The sequence below is a fragment of the Phyllobates terribilis genome, unplaced genomic scaffold (assembly GCF_046119375.1).
Source record: "Phyllobates terribilis strain yellow unplaced genomic scaffold, ASM4611937v1 Scaffold_12__6_contigs__length_324123572, whole genome shotgun sequence".
Classification (NCBI taxonomy): Eukaryota; Metazoa; Chordata; class Amphibia; order Anura; family Dendrobatidae; genus Phyllobates; species Phyllobates terribilis.
In genome coordinates this window covers 146608628-146624568 of record NW_027362772.1, presented here as the reverse complement: position 1 = coordinate 146624568, position 15941 = coordinate 146608628, and the positions used below count along the sequence as shown (strand labels likewise).

Here is a 15941-nt window from a genome sequence, read left to right as displayed (position 1 = left end):
TAAGAAAATCACTGGATCAATTGACAGGTTATTTATATGCAAGTGGTGAAAAAATGTAAATATTTTCAAAACATCTTGATTTATTCAGTATTTAGTATGAGCGACACACTGAGAAATCCCCACACTTACAGCCTCGGCTGCCATCAATAAGGTTATTAATGGTTGTCTGAGGAATGTTCTGCCACGCTGAATGCACTTGGGGTCGTCATCAAGATCCGCTACTGGCAGCTCCCTGTATAATTACAAACCAATGATGTCAAAGATGGTCTTGATGTGAGACAAGTGCGGAGACGGCGATGGAAGCACATTTATGTCACACAGGGTGCTCACAGTAACACCAGTAACATGTGGGCTGGCATTGTTATGTTGAAGAATGGCTCCCGAAACACTTTGGAGAAATGGCCATACCATTGGTTCCACAAAAAAATCAATGCAAGGCCAAGCTGTTAGTGTACCTGGAATGAAGAAGAGAGAGGTCCAGATACGATACATTATGCCACCCCACACTATAATCCCAGGACTAGGACCGGAGTGACGTTCCCTTGTAAGGTCTCTTTACGGTGTTGCCCACATGGTCTCCAGATGGAGTCTGGAGGCTGGAATAGAGAAATGAAGGCTGGAATGGATGTCTATTTTCTTTAGCGATGAGTCCCGTTTTTCTATTGGATGCAATGGTAGCTGAAGATTAGTATGGAGACCACAAGAGGAGCTCATCACCTTCACGAGGAAACATCACATTGTTCCTACTTCCGGGATTCTGGTGTGGGGTGGCATAATGTTCAGTCTTTTTCCTCCAGTCTTCATTCCAGGTGCACAAATAAATCGACAATCCGTTGATTTGGTCATGGAATTAGTGGTACAGTTCTTTTTTCCAAAGTGTCCCTGGAGCTGGTTTTCAACACAACACCAGGCCTCATGTTTCTCGTGCTATTGTGAGCAGACTATGTGGCAGAAATGCTCTGCTGACTCCATAACTGCAGAGTCCAAACCTGCTCTTCAATTAACATCAGCGCAAAAACTGTGCCCCCCACCGGCAGCTTCATGGCCGAGCAACCTTACATCACCAAGCACAATGCCAAGCACTGGATGGAGTGGTGTAAAGCTGCCACTACTGGACTCTGGAAATGTGACGCCTCTACTCAGAAAGCCCGTGTTTTACCCTGGGTGTTGGGGGACTCGGTGTTGGGCCCTGTGTTGAAGAGATGGGATGCAGCCGTGGCCCGGGCCCGACCCGTGCTCAGGGCCGTCACATTAGAAAGAGATGGTGTGGGCTTGTCCGGGTTGAGTGGCTTATATTAAGGACTATGCCACCTGTGGTGTCTGGTGAAGGGCCACCAGCGCCGCTAGCAGTCCGCCGAGGCCCGGTGTCGTGGCAGCTAAAGTTCTTACTGCTCCCCACAGGCGGAGCAGGGCCTCAGGGCAGACAAACAGGATGAAAGGGGGGTAGCAGTAGCGCGGGGAGTACAGGCACCGCGTCGCGTGGTATGGCGCGTAATGAACAGTCCGGAGGCCATAGGGGTGAACTTCCAAGGCTTTACTCACTCAGAGATATTAGCGGGAAGGCGACTCCCTGCTCCTCGCGGAGTCCTGCGGCCACCAGGGACTGGGGTCCGACTACCTCCGAGGAAGTCCAGTGTTCGGTACCGACCCAACACCAGAGTGTTCCTGCACTACAGACTTCACCCTTTCCCGTCTGTGCGCGTGTGGATAGGCCGGGTCTCCCTCTGAGCTCCTCTCAGGTGTAGGGCTCGGTTGACAATTCCTCTCCATCCGACGCCCGGCGGGATTCTCATGGCCTAACCGGGCTTTCCCGTCCTGGACATAGAGTACAAGGTCGGGTGTCGGGGGCCGGTACCCCTTTGCAGCCAGAATCCCTCTGAATAGATCAGGTAGGCGAGGACAGGTGGCGTACTCCGCTCCGTCTGCATCCTCCCCGGGACCCATTTGCTAGGGAGCCACACTCTAAAGCTCCCGGGCCTTCTTGATCCTGGTCCTCGGCCGGGTTGAGACATTCCTTGTCTGCAACCTACCACTCGTCCTAATATCAGGGTACAAGGGCTGTGTCCCATGCCGGTGCAGGCCCACACAGGATCTGCGCTCCCGGAGGGAAGTCACATTACACACAGTATTTTGACAGCACAGTGACAGCCGACAGACTAGCAAGAGCTAGACTGATGGACCACAGAAGAACCAACTAACAAGGACCAAAAGACCAACGAAGAACCACCGAAGAACCAAGATCAAAGATGGCATACTATTAAATATCAAATCTAAAAGTGTCACTATCTAATTGTTCCTCCACCCACACCCACTAGCTGGTTCCTACCACTTTGTGTTCCCCAGTCTCCCTGTAACCAGGGGAGCAGCACCTAGTGCATACTTGCTCCCTCTGGTGGAAATGTGGTGTTGGATGCAAAAGGTTAGGTCACTACCATCACACTGGCCTTACCTCAGAGGAGGAACACCACACTCCATTGGAGAAGTGCAGCATTCCTGTGGCGGTCGAACCCTCAGGGGCGCCACAGAAACATGTTTTGTGGAGTGACAGATCACGCTTCTGGTTTTCACCAAGAACTACATGAGCAAGGAGTTTGTACGTTTTCCCTGTCTTCACGTTCTTCCAGGTTCTCCAGAATTTAAGGGAATTAAGGTAATTTCGATTGTGAGCCCCATTGGGGACAGTTATGATGATGCCTGTAAAGCGCTATATAAATGAAATAAAAATTGTAGCTTCCAGCTTTGTGGGAACAGTTTGGGGAAGACTATATTCTGTTTCTGAAGACTGTGGTCCATAAAGGCATGGACTCAACCTCATCCAACACCTTTGAGATGAAGTAGGGCGGAGACCGTGAGCCCGGCCTCTCCCCCACATCCGTGTCTGGCTTCACAAATGCTCTTCTGGATGAAGGGGAAAATATTGCCTCCAAAATCTTGTAGAAATCCTTCCCAGAAGAATAGAAGTTGTTAAAGCTGCAAAGGAACTAACTTCTCGTGAATGTCTGTGGACGTACAATAGAAAGCTCCTATAAGTGTATTCTTTTCGATATAGAGGTAAACTATCCCCTAATCATAGAATAACCTACTAATTTGCTGAGAGTCCCTACCAAGAAAGTATTTGCTGTGCTCAGGACTGACGTAACCTCAGAGGAGGACATACCATTGGTGCAACCTGTGGAGCTACAAAGGGGCCCAAGATGGAAGGGGGCCCACATCCTGCTCCAAAGCAGTAAGCAGCTTCTATCACAGACACGTTACTGGGCTGAGGGCCCATATACTATCCTTGCACAGGGGCCCTCTTCTGTCTGTGCAGTAGTTATAGTTTATAGTTGCTATGGGTTACCTTAGGCCTTGTGGCTGTGAATATATCACCTGATTCTCTAAAAGCCCCCAGACACATTAAAATTAGGTCAGCCAGGGGGTCGGAATTATTGAATGGATATCCCACCAGTCAGACCCACAGCGATCAGCTTTATATCATCTGTCATAGTCAGGAGACCCCGTGCACATTAGACTATCCGCCGATCCTCTGGCTGACTTATTTCTAATGTGTATGGGGCCTATAGAGAACAGGTGATATTTTCATGGCAACAGGACTAATGGTGACCCATAGCAACTATTAAAAGCTAGTCATCCCTGAACACAACAGTCTACTACATAAAAGCAAGGTTTGGGTAACATAATTCTGTGATTTTTGCACGAGGGTGGAGGGCTCATATAAACCCACACACAGGCAGCGCAATCTCGAAGATAACTTAAAAAAGGAATTGATTTAGGCTTGGGTCACACGACCATTACTGTCTCCTGAGAAAATCGGTCTGTTTGCTAATCACCCACTGATCAGAATGTGAGCACAGTGTAATCTAATTGTCTCAAATGAGAAGATGGAAAAAAAAAGTCACCATCTTCTCCATTGTGTCAGTCAGTGGAAATCGGACTACACTCCAATGTCATCAGAGTGCTGTCTGATTTTTTTGATGGACCAATTGACTTATATGAGTTAATTGGTCCAATCAAATTTACAGTTGCATATCGGGCATGCTGCTAATTTTTTTTCCTCGACAAAGCTTGGTCCAAGGAATAAATTGGACATGTGCACGGCCCCATAGAATAATATTGATTCAAGAGTGATCTGATGTTTTGTTGGGTCGCACTCGGACCGAAAATACGGTCATCTGCACCTGCCCTAACTATTCAAAATGTGCCAAGATTCTGGCTCAAATTGAGGTAGAATTTCTATGTATTTTAGACGCTTTCCTGCCACATCCAATAATGGTGTGGACCTTAGGGATATATCACAGTTAGAAACTTTTTATTTTACGTGCGTGTATTTGAAACTAAAAATTTTTGGAATTGAGTTCCATTAAACATTTTGCCCCATTTGCTGTATATAACCTTTGTGTTACAGTCTACTGTTGGCTCAAGAAATAAGCTATGTGAAAATCCATCTTTGAGCTCACTCTGACACACTGAATGCTGAGTTTATAACTCTTTTGTCTGTGCTCATCTTAATTGGTTTAGGACCAAAAACCACATCAAAATCGAATGTGCAGGGAAATAAAGAGCCTGCAAAATAAAAATGGTGCAAATTTTTTAAGGAAACCCAATTGCAAAAATGTATTTTTAGCCCCAAATACATGCAATTAAAAAAAAAAAAAATCGAAGGATGCATCAAATTCGTCATGTATCATATGCAGCTTGCTTAAATTTGGTCAGTACTAGCAAGTGGTGCAGCCTTGATAAGGAAGAAATGTGGTGATTTGCTGCCACCTAATGGAATATTCTGGTAGTACGTATATAACAAACGAATATACCGTAATTGATTTCTTTTATAGCTGGAGTATTTTATTGTCTTTATCTAACCAGTCATTTCACCTTTTTATTGTTTAATTGAAGTTGATTTATTTATTTATTTTTAATATTTAAGCTCAAGATGTTTTAGACAAACCGGGAGTACGTTTAATGCGATCTAACACTTTATAATGTCTATCTAAAATGTATGAATAATAAAAACAAAAAGGTGGAATGGTAGCATGCTGCTGAAGAATAACAGGTACAGCTTAAGTGTTAGAAACACTGAATGTGTATTAATATTAAAACAATAAGTTGTCAGCCAGATAAAAATATAAAACATGCCTTGCGCATATCTCATAAAAACAAGGTTTAAAGGGGTACTCCTGGGAGATAAAAATGTATTCATACCGACATAATGTCATAAACAGAAAAGGCTTATATCTACAGTAGTGCTTTCAATTCATGCCGTCACAGATCAGGGGGCTGGCTTGTATTAGCAAACAGGAACAGACCACTTACCTGATCTGTGATGTAGCGTGCCTGATCTGTGGGGTAGCGTACCTGATTCATGATCATGCTGGATCTGTGACGTAGGGTGCCTGATCTGTGATGTAGTGTGCCTGATCTGTGACATAGCCTGCCTGATCTGTAGCATACCGTGCCTGATCTGTGATGTAGTGTGCCTGATCTGTGACGTAGAGTGCTTGATCTGTAATGTAGCATGCCTGATCTGTAATGTAGCGTGCCTGATCTGTGACATAGCGTGCCTGATCTGTGGCATAGCGGGCCTGATCTGTGATGTAGGGTGCCTGATCTGTGATGTAGGGTGCCTGATCTGTGACATAGCGTGCCTGATCTGTGCCATAGGGTGCCTGATCTGTGACGTAGCGTTCCTGATCTGTGACGTAGCGTTCCTGATCTGTGACGTGCGTGCCTAATCTGTGACGTGCGTGCCTAATCTGTGACACAGGGTGCCTGATCTGAAGCATAACGAGCCTGATCTGTGATGTAGTGTGCCTGATCTGTGACGTAGCGTGCCTGATCTGTGATGTAACGTGCCTGATCTGTAGCATAGCGTTCCTGATCTGTGACGTAGCGTGCCTGATCTGTAGCATAGCGTTCCTGATCTGTGACGTAGTGTGCCTGATCTGTGACGTAGCGTGCCTGATCTGTGATGTAACGTGCCTGATCTGTAGCATAGCGAGCCTGATTTGTGACGTAGTGTGCCTGATCTGTAACGTAGTGTGCTTGATCTGTGATGTAGCATGCCTGATCTATGATGTAGCGTGCCTGATCTGTGACATAGCGTGCCTGATCTGTGATGTAGGGTGCCTTATCTGTGACGTAGCGTTCCTGATCTGTGACGTAGCATGCCTAATCTGTGACATAGGGTGACTAATCTGTAGCATAGCGAGCCTGATCTGTGACGTAGCATTCCTGATCTGTGATGTAGCGTGCCTGATCTGTGATGTAGCGTGCCTGATCTGTGATGTAGCATGCCTGATCTGTAGCATAGCAAGCCTGATCTGTGATGTAGCGTGCCTGATCTATGACGTAGCGTGCTGGATCTGTGATGTAGCATGCCTGATCTGTGACGTAGGGTGCCTGATCTGTCACATAGCGTGCCTGATCTGTGCCATAGGGTGTCTGATCTGTGACGTAGCGTTCCTAATCTGTGACGTAGCGTTCCTGATCTGTGACGTAACGTGCCTAATCTGTGACATAGGGTGCCTGATCTGTAGCATAGCGAGCCTGATCTGTGATGTAGCGTTCCTGATCTGTGACGTAGTGTGCCTGATCTATGATGTAGCGTGCCTGATCTGTAGCATAGCGAGCCTGATCTGTGACGTAGCGTGTCTGATCTGTGACGTAGTGTGCCTAATCTGTGACGTAGCGTGCCTGATCTGTGATGTAGTGTGCTTGATCTGTGATGTAGCATGCCTGATCTGTGACGTAGGGTGCCTGATCTGTCACATAGCGTGCCTGATCTGTGCCATAGGGTGTCTGATCTGTGACGTAGCGTTCCTAATCTGTGACGTAGCGTTCCTGATCTGTGACGTAACGTGCCTAATCTGTGACATAGGGTGCCTGATCTGTAGCATAGCGAGCCTGATCTGTGATGTAGCGTTCCTGATCTGTGACGTAGTGTGCCTGATCTATGATGTAGCGTGCCTGATCTGTAGCATAGCGAGCCTGATCTGTGACGTAGCGTGTCTGATCTGTGACGTAGTGTGCCTAATCTGTGACGTAGCGTGCCTGATCTGTGATGTAGTGTGCTTGATCTGTGATGTAGCATGCCTGATCTGTGATGTAGAGTGCCTGATCTGGGACATAGCGTGCCTGATCTGTACCATAGGGTGCCTGATCTGTGACATAGCATTCCTGATCTGTGATGTAGCATGCCTGATCTGTAGCATAGCGAGCCTGATCTGTGACGTAGCGTGTCTGATCTGTGACGTAGTGTGCCTAATCTGTGACGTAGCGTGCCTGATCTGTGATGTAGCGTTCCTGATCTGTGACGTAGTGTGCCTGATCTATGATGTAGCGTGCCTGATCTGTAGCATAGCGAGCCTGATCTGTGACGTAGCGTGTCTGATCTGTGACGTAGTGTGCCTAATCTGTGACGTAGCGTGCCTGATCTGTGATGTAGTGTGCTTGATCTGTGATGTAGCATGCCTGATCTGTGATGTAGAGTGCCTGATCTGGGACATAGCGTGCCTGATCTGTACCATAGGGTGCCTGATCTGTGACATAGCATTCCTGATCTGTGATGTAGCATGCCTGATCTGTAGCATAGCGAGCCTGATCTGTGACGTAGCGTGTCTGATCTGTGACGTAGTGTGCCTAATCTGTGACGTAGCGTGCCTGATCTGTGATGTAGTGTGCTTGATCTGTGATGTAGCATGCCTGATCTGTGATATAGCATGCCTGATCTGTGATGTAGGGTGCCTGATCTGTGATGTAGGGTGCCTGATCTGGGACATAGCGTGCCTGATCTGTACCATAGGGTGCCTGATCTGTGACATAGCATTCCTGATCTGTGATGTAGCATGCCTGATCTGTAGCATAGCGAGATTGATCTGTGACATAGCGTGCCTGATCTGTGATGTAGTGTGCTTGATCTGTGATGTAGCATGCCTGATCTGTGATGTAGCGTGCCTGATCTGTGACATAGCGTGCCTGATCTGTGTAGTGTTCCTGATCTGTGATGTAGCGTGCCTGATCTGTAGCATAGCGAGCCTGATCTGTGATGTAGTCTGCCTGATCTGTGACGTAGCGTGCTTGATCTGTAATGTAGCATGCCTGATCTGTAATGTAGCGTGCCTGATCTGTGACATAGCGTGCCTGATCTGTGGCATAGCGTGCCTGATCTGTGATGTAGGGTGCCTGATCTGTGACATAGCGTGCCTGATCTGTGACCTAGCGAGCCTGATCTGTGATGTAGCGTGCCTGATCTGTGACATAGCGTGCCTGATCTGTGACGTACCTTGCCTGATCTGTGATGTAGCATACCTTATCTATATCATAGCGAGCCTGATCTGTGACGTAGCGTGCCTGATCTGTGACCTAGCGTGCTGGATCTGTGATGTAGCATGCCTGATCTGTGACGTAGCGTGCCTGATCTGTGACGTACCGTGCCTGATCTGTGATGCAGCATGCCTTATCTATATCATAGCGAGCCTGATCTGTGACATAGCGTGCCTGATCTGTGACATAGTGTGCCTGATTTGTGATGTAGGGTGCCTGATCTGTAACATAGCGTGCCTGGTCTGTGACGCAGCGTGCCTGATCTGTGATGTAGGGTGCCTGATCTGTGACATAGCGTGCCTGATCTGTAATGTAGGGTGCCTGATCTGTAGCATAGCGAGCCTCTTCTGTGACATAGCATGCCTGATCTGTGACATAGCGTGCTTGATCTGTGATGTAGCATGCCTGATCTGTAGCATAGCGAGCCTGTTCTGTGACATAGCCTGCCTGATCTGTGACATAGCATGCCTGATCTGTGATGTAGGGTGCCTGATCTGTGACATAGCGTGCCTGATCTGTGACATAGCGTGCCTGATCTGTGATGTAGGGTGCCTGATCTGTAACATAGCGTGCCTGATCTGTGATGTAGCATGCCTTATCTATATCATAGCGAGCCTGATCTGTGATGTAGCGTGCCTGATCTGTGATGTAGCGTGCCTGATCTGTGATGTAGTGTGCCTGATCTGTGATGTAGCGTGCCTGATCTGTGATGTAGTGTGCCTGATCTGTGATGTAGCGTGGCTAATCTGTGATGTAGTGTGCCTGATCTGTGACGTAGCGTGCTTGATCTGTGACGTAGCGTCCCACGAAGCCAGAGTGAGCTCTACTCAGATGAGCAATTATCATCATCTTCCTCCTCAAATGATTGCGGGTGTTAGCTATGCTTTCCCACTGAAGACACAGATAAACTGGTGAAGGCAGTCATAGCAATAATGAGGGGAAAAGAGCTAACAGAACCAAAATTTATGCAGGACATAATGTTCAAGGAGCTAGAATTCCACAAGCATAAAAGTTTCCCCATCCACAAAAACATAGCCTCTCTTATTAAGAAAGAATGGAAAAAGCCAGATAAAAAAGCTTTTATCCCACGATAAATTAAAAGGAAATTTCCTTTTGAGCCAGGTCCCAAATATAGATGTTGCAGTCTCTAAATATCCTGTAACACTGCACTTCCCTTTGATGATTCAGGTCTGTTAAAGGACCCCTGGGAATCAGGGGCGGCATCCTTTAAGCCCAACATAGTGGCCACATGCACAGCAAGGTATCAATGTGTGGCTTAACCAACTAGAACCCAAATTTAGGAACTTGTGTCCAAGGTACCAATTACTAGCAAGCCTTCCAACTATTGTAAAGGCGGCTGATTTTCTGGCAGATGCGTCTGCGGTTGCCGGATGCAGTCAGATTCACGACACGCACATGTTTTTTTTCTAACTCAATCAGAAGGGCTCTTTATCTTAAAAACTGGATAGGGGTTTTCATTCTACATACAGGCTCTGTAGTATACCATGTGAAGGTAAATTCCTCTTTGGTTTCAATCCTAGATGAAATCTTGGATAAAGCTTTAGACTCAAAAAAGGAGTTCCTACTAACCAGTATTCCAAAGTTCAAAAAACCCTTTCAACCATCGAGGAAGAACAGACAAGTCATGTCCCCAAGGCAAAGGGATCTGAAATGGAAAGGGGCCAGAAAAAGGGGAAAGAACGCCTTGGGAGATTTTTTTATCGGGGCTGTCCAAAAGATCCCGGAGACAATAACGCCAGGACCCAGGTAGGCGGAAGACTAAAATCTTTTACCGGAATAGCTAATCAGAATACTAACCCTTACAACTGTCTTTTGAGTAGCCCTTACATCGGCCAGAAGGATTGGAGAGTTGAAGGCCCTATCAACAAACCAACCCTTTACAAGCTTCCTTCCAGATAATCATACATAGACCCAACCCAGCCTTTCTCCCTAAAGTGGCCTCAACTTTTTAGAGGCTTCAAGATATAGTACTACTTTCATTCTGCAATTAGACAATGATGAGAAGGAAAGGGATTTTCACACTCTAGATGTTAGGAGATGCCATCCACAGTATATAGAATCAGTGGGGGGTTTCAAGAAGTCTACCTCCATTTAGCTCACTTTCAGTGCCCCAGTAGAGGACAGGCGGCGACAAAAGGTACTCAAGCCAGAAGGGTCAAAATGGGAATTGCCTTGGCATATACATCAGGGGGTCTGAACCCTCCTAGAAATTTGAAAGCACACTTCACCAGGGCTGCATCCACATCTTGGGCAGAGAGGGCTAATGCCTCTGTCGAACAGATTTATAGGGCAGCTACATGGTTCTCATCTGCTACCTTTTTTAGGCACTGAAGGTTAGAGTTGGGTTCTGCTGGAGGAGGGCAAGAGCAATTAGACAAAATCAGGAAGCTTATACCCATGTCTGGGTGTGAAGACAGAGGTGCGTACAAATAGAGTTAGACCTCCCCCAAAATAAGACACTGTATTTGAGTTTATTCTACGCTGCTATCATTCGATGATGTTCAAAAGTCTGGCCCAATCCAGCCCTTGTTCATTTTGATAAGAGTCAGTGTGCCAGCATTTTCAGTTGACAGGAGGATGCGCCTATCGGTTATAATTTCACTAGTGGCACTAAAAACCCACTCTGACAAAACGCTAGCGGCAGGGCAGGCCAGGACCTCCAAGGCGTAGAGAGCCAATTCATGCCATGTGTCCAGCTTAGATACTCAATAATTATAAGGCACAAAGGAATCACAGAGGACGTTGGTACGGTCGGCAAGGTACTGCCTCAGCATTTTCCGAAACTTTTCCCTCCTTGGGAGAGCACCCCTCGCCTCAGGGCCTGTGCGATGGGAGGGTCTGAGAAAACTGCCCCAGAACTTTGACAGTGTTTCCCTGCCTCTGCTGGATTGCATTTGTGTCTCTCTCGCCTGTACTCCTTGGTTGTCCAACGAACTGTATCTTCTGCCGCCAGCGTTTTCAGATGGGAATTTTTTTAATAATTCCGCAACAAGGGCCTTCTGGTACTGCCCCATTTTATTAGGCCTGTCCTGCAAGGGAATAAGAGACAGAAAGTTCTCCTTGCGACGCGCCCCCTTGGCCGTGGGGTACTCGGAGTCCAGGCCTCTGTGTATGCCGGTGGGGGAGTATCACGGTGGCTGGCCCGGTCCGTGACCCAGGGCAGTCAGTGAAAAAGAGGGGTTATTTATAGGGGATTTGGAAAGTTCGTGACGCCACCTGTGGAATGCGGCTAAAGGGGCCGCCGCTGCGGAGCAGTCATCTGGAGCTGGTGTTACGGCAGCCGGGATGGTGTGGCTCTCCACAGGTAGAGCTTGCTCCAGGGCAGTGTAGGTAGTGTAGGTTGCGCTGGGCGTTGTAGTGCAGGGAGGGAAAGATGGTGCAGATTAAAGAATGGACGGAGGCAGTGCGGTGCAGTCATCCGAGTCTTTACTCACAGTTCTTATGATAGTTCCACTGGTGCACTGTACAGGTGTCAGCCTCCCACGTCGCGCTGCGTTCACCAGGCAGGGGTTCAGCACTTCCTCAGGCAGATTAGGAGTACCTGACAGAACCCCACTTTCTTGTGTTCCTAGCTAGACCGTCTTCACGCTGGGTCTTTCTCCCTCCTGCCCTGCGCTGCCCATTCTCAATCCCGCTCGGGTGCTCTGAAGTCCCTCCTGTACGTTGGAGTTCCCGGACCTGCTTGACCTTGACGGGGATTAGAATGCGGCTTCGGCAACTGACCATATAAACCAGAAGCCTCCGGTTTTCCCAGTCAAGACGTAGAGTAACATGGCTGGACCAGGGGCCGGTCCCCTTCTTGGGGCCTATGATCCCTCTGTCTTCTGACAGATTCTGGGCGTACGGGTGCCGTCCTGCACTAGCCGTACCCCCTAGGATCCCTTCTGTTGATCGGAGCCTACTCCTCTACTCCCCTCCTGGGCCTCTATAGCTAGTCCCCACTTGTGGAGCAGAGCTCCTAAAGAGACTCTGCTCCCAGACTGACTGTCCTCACTCACTGAACGAACTGTTCTGCCACCCTAAGATGGCTTCCCTTTTTATATCTCATGTAAAAGTGCTCCCTTTAACTGCTTCCTCCACCCGCACCCACTACTGGTTCTCCCTACCTTTGGGTTCCCCCCACTCCAGCCAGGGACAGGGCTCAGCAGGAAAACACATTGCATGTTGCCCCTCCAGCTGGCCTGGAGCAGTGTAGTGTTGGATGCAGGTGTTGGGGTTCTGGGCAGCACTCCCTCCTTACCTGAGATAAAGGGATACCACACCTCTGGGTGAGGTGCAGTACCCCTGTGGCGACTGAACCCTCAGGGGCGCCACACTTGTAGTGTGGGTCTATAAGTGTCACCAACCAGTGAGATTACCAACCAGTAATCTGGCCATGTGTGCCAGACTGCAAAGAGGCAAGACTTACATGTCCTCACCAAGAGGACATAGATCAGAATAAGGTTCTGGCACTCAAAAACACAATAGCTTTGAGATCCAAAGGTTATGTATGTCCTTTTATAGATGTACATACAGCAAAGTCCAATTCAAAGGAAGATTTCTGCCCAACGTTTCAACCCACACGGGTTTTCCTCAGGGGCTTCAAAAATAGTTCCAAAGTATATGAAAAAGACAACAAAACACAGAAATATCAATGACCATGTACATACATCATTGAAACAACATAGGTATATCTATAGAGAGTAGGTATAGAATGAGAAACAGTAGTCATTCCCCAAAAAAGGAACCATAATGTTACAATATTAGAACTGTTCCATCATGAGAACTTCAAATAAGTAAAAAATATAAATAGCATAGGAGAAAAAGATCAAGCAGCAAAATTTGTGATATCTATGCATAGTGAAAATAAATATCAATCATGATCCTATATTAATGTCATTGTGGTAGTAATCATATAAAATTTATAATACCCGTATGGAGAGTTGAAAAGTTTATGGTCAGGACTTGCTGCGATTAGTGAATGTGGGATATCCTATAGTAAAAAGATTATGATGTTGGGAAAAATTCATAGAATTGATGGAGAATCAGGGATATAGGAATTTTTTATATATACATACCAACTGGTCAGTGGAATAGTAGAATATGGCCACAACCAATACACTACACCTGGAGTAACCCTATGTAGCTGAAACAAGATAGTACACCACTCAGAGTCTATAATATATAGTCCATATATCTGAAATGTGAGGGTCCCTCAATGAATTACCTGTTTAATATACGAAGCTTGGGAATGACAGGCAATGGTCCTAGAAAAAAAGAAGGATCAAAAAGGTAACATGTCCCACTGAAGAGGATCCAAAGTAGTTAACCCATAGCGGCGGTTTCAGAAAAGAACAAGTGAAAATGCTAATTTGGGTATAGAAATTACCTGTTTCTGCAGAGTGAGTCCTGAATGTGTGGCACGCGCTGCACTGACAGGGCAGCTTTAAATACAGCGCTCCATGAAGCGTCAGCTTCCTGTTTCCGGTCTGCTGGAGCGCAGGTTCCGGTATGTGGAACGCAAGCTAGCGAATACGCTGTATGTGCTGTGAAGGGCGCATGATACTGCCGTATGTCAGCATGAATGCGTGCATGGGGAAAGAAAGGGAGAGCCCAAATAAGGAAAAAGGGGAGGGGTAAACATAGAAAGACGATCGCTTGGTCATTGATATTTCTGCGTTTTGTTGTCTTTTTCATATACTTTGGAACTATTTTTTGAAGTCCCTGAGGAAAACCCGTGTGGGTTGAAACATTGGGCAGAAATCTTCCTTTCAATTGGACTTTGCTGTATGTACATCAATAAAAGGACATACATAACCTGTGGATCTCAATGCTATTGCGTTTTTGAGTGCCAGAACCTTATTCTGATCTATGTAAAATATTTTTTGGCTCTTGGCACCTATTGTGTATAGTGAGCCCAGTCTTTCTATTTGGACTCACCAAGAGGACGACTGACCATGCTCTCCTCCTCAACCTCCTCCTCTTCCTCCTGCTCCCTGTCCTCAGGCCAGGCCATCAACGCTGAACAGACGGCGTGACAGTTGTGCAGGTAGTACCGTCTATAGCGCAGGAAGCTAGCTCCTGTTCTTCCTCCTCCTCATTGTCACCCAATCCATGTTGGGATGAGATGAGGCTGGGCTGTGTGGAATCACCCTGTATGGTTCCTTGCTCCATCTCATCATGCTCCACCTGCAATGCATCCTCTTTAATTGTGAGCAGAGAGAGTTTCAGAAGACAAAGAAGCGGGATGGTGATGCTAATTATGGCGTCATCGCCGCTCACCATCTTGGTGGACTCCTCAAAGTTTTTGAGTATGGTACAGATGTCTGACATCCATGTCCACTCCTGAGGTCTTATGTGTAGTCTGACCTGAATACAGACGGCTGTGTTGATGCTGGTAGTCAACAACTACCCTCTTCTGCTCACAAATCCTTTCCAACATTTGCAATGTAGAGTTCCAACATGTGGGGACATTGCACACCAGTCGGTGAGCTGGAAGCTGCAAATGCTGTTGAAGCATGGCAAGGGCAGAAGCTGTAGCTGAGTTTCTAAAATGGGCATACAGGCGGCGTACTTTGACAAGCAGATGCGACAGATCTGGGTAGGTTTTGAGAAACCACTGAACCACGAGGTTAAGCACATGGGCCAGGCATGGTACGTGTGTGAGCTTGCCTCGCTTCAGAGCCGCCACCAGGTTCCGGCCATTGTCACACACGACCATGCCTGGCTGTAGGTTCAGCTGTGTCAGCCACAGATCTGCCTGCTCTTTCAGAGCTGTCCACAACTCTTCAGCGGTATGCGGTTGGTCACCTAAGCATATTAGCTTCAGCACAGCCTGTTGCTGCTTGGCCGAGGCAGTGCTGCAGTGCTTCCAGCTTCTGACTGATGTGGTCATTTCGGAGATGGAGGCTGAAAAGGAGGAGATGCAGGAGCTGTAGAATGTGGGGGGCAACCCTGATTGACCCAGGGTCCGCAATCCTCGGCATCGGGAGAAAGTGTTCCGTCCCAATGTCCGACTGGGTCCCGGCTTCCACTATATTAACCCAATGTGCCGTCAGCAAGATGTACCGTTCCTGCCCACAAGCACTTGCCCACGTGTCCGTGGTTAGGTGAACTTTCCCAGTAACTGCGTTGTTGAGGGCACGGCTAATGTTGTGGGACACGTGCTCGTGTAATGCGGAGACGGCACATCGGAAGAAATAGTGGCGACTGGGGACCGAATACCGAGGGACGGCCGCCGTCATCAGGTTGGAGAAAGCATCTGTGTCCATGAGCCTAAAAGGCAACATTTCGAGCGCAAGTAGTCGCGAAATGTGTGAATTTAGTAATGTGGCCTGTGGGGCATTGGCTGCGTATTTGCGCTTGTGTTCCAAGGACTGGGATAGGGAAAACTGAACGCTGCTCTGGGACAAGGACGTGTTTGCTGATGGTGGTATTTGAGATTGTGCAACGACACGTGCAGGACGGCGGGAGGCATCTTCACATGCGCCACGGACAGGGGATTGGCGTGCATGAAAACAGCAGAAGAAGCAGTGGTGTCACCCACAGACACTGTTTCTGGACTCTGGGGTTCCACCCACTTAGTAGGGTGCTTTGCTGCCATGTGCCTGATCATGCTGGTG

General features: G+C 47.6%; 1 protein-coding gene across 3 annotated transcripts in view; it reads right to left on the bottom strand.

Moving 5' to 3' along the window:
* LOC141172296 (galactoside alpha-(1,2)-fucosyltransferase 2-like) overlaps positions 1-15941 on the bottom strand; it is a 243557-nt gene that overhangs the window by 176381 nt on the left and 51235 nt on the right. The window contains exon 1 of one of the 3 annotated variants that reach the window (XM_073656336.1): positions 130-210. The exons of the other annotated variants lie outside the window; for them this stretch is intronic. The gene's annotated coding sequence lies outside the window, so the exon portion shown is untranslated. Of the gene's footprint in view, positions 1-129; positions 211-15941 lie in introns of those variants that run through there. 3 annotated transcript variants of the gene reach the window in all.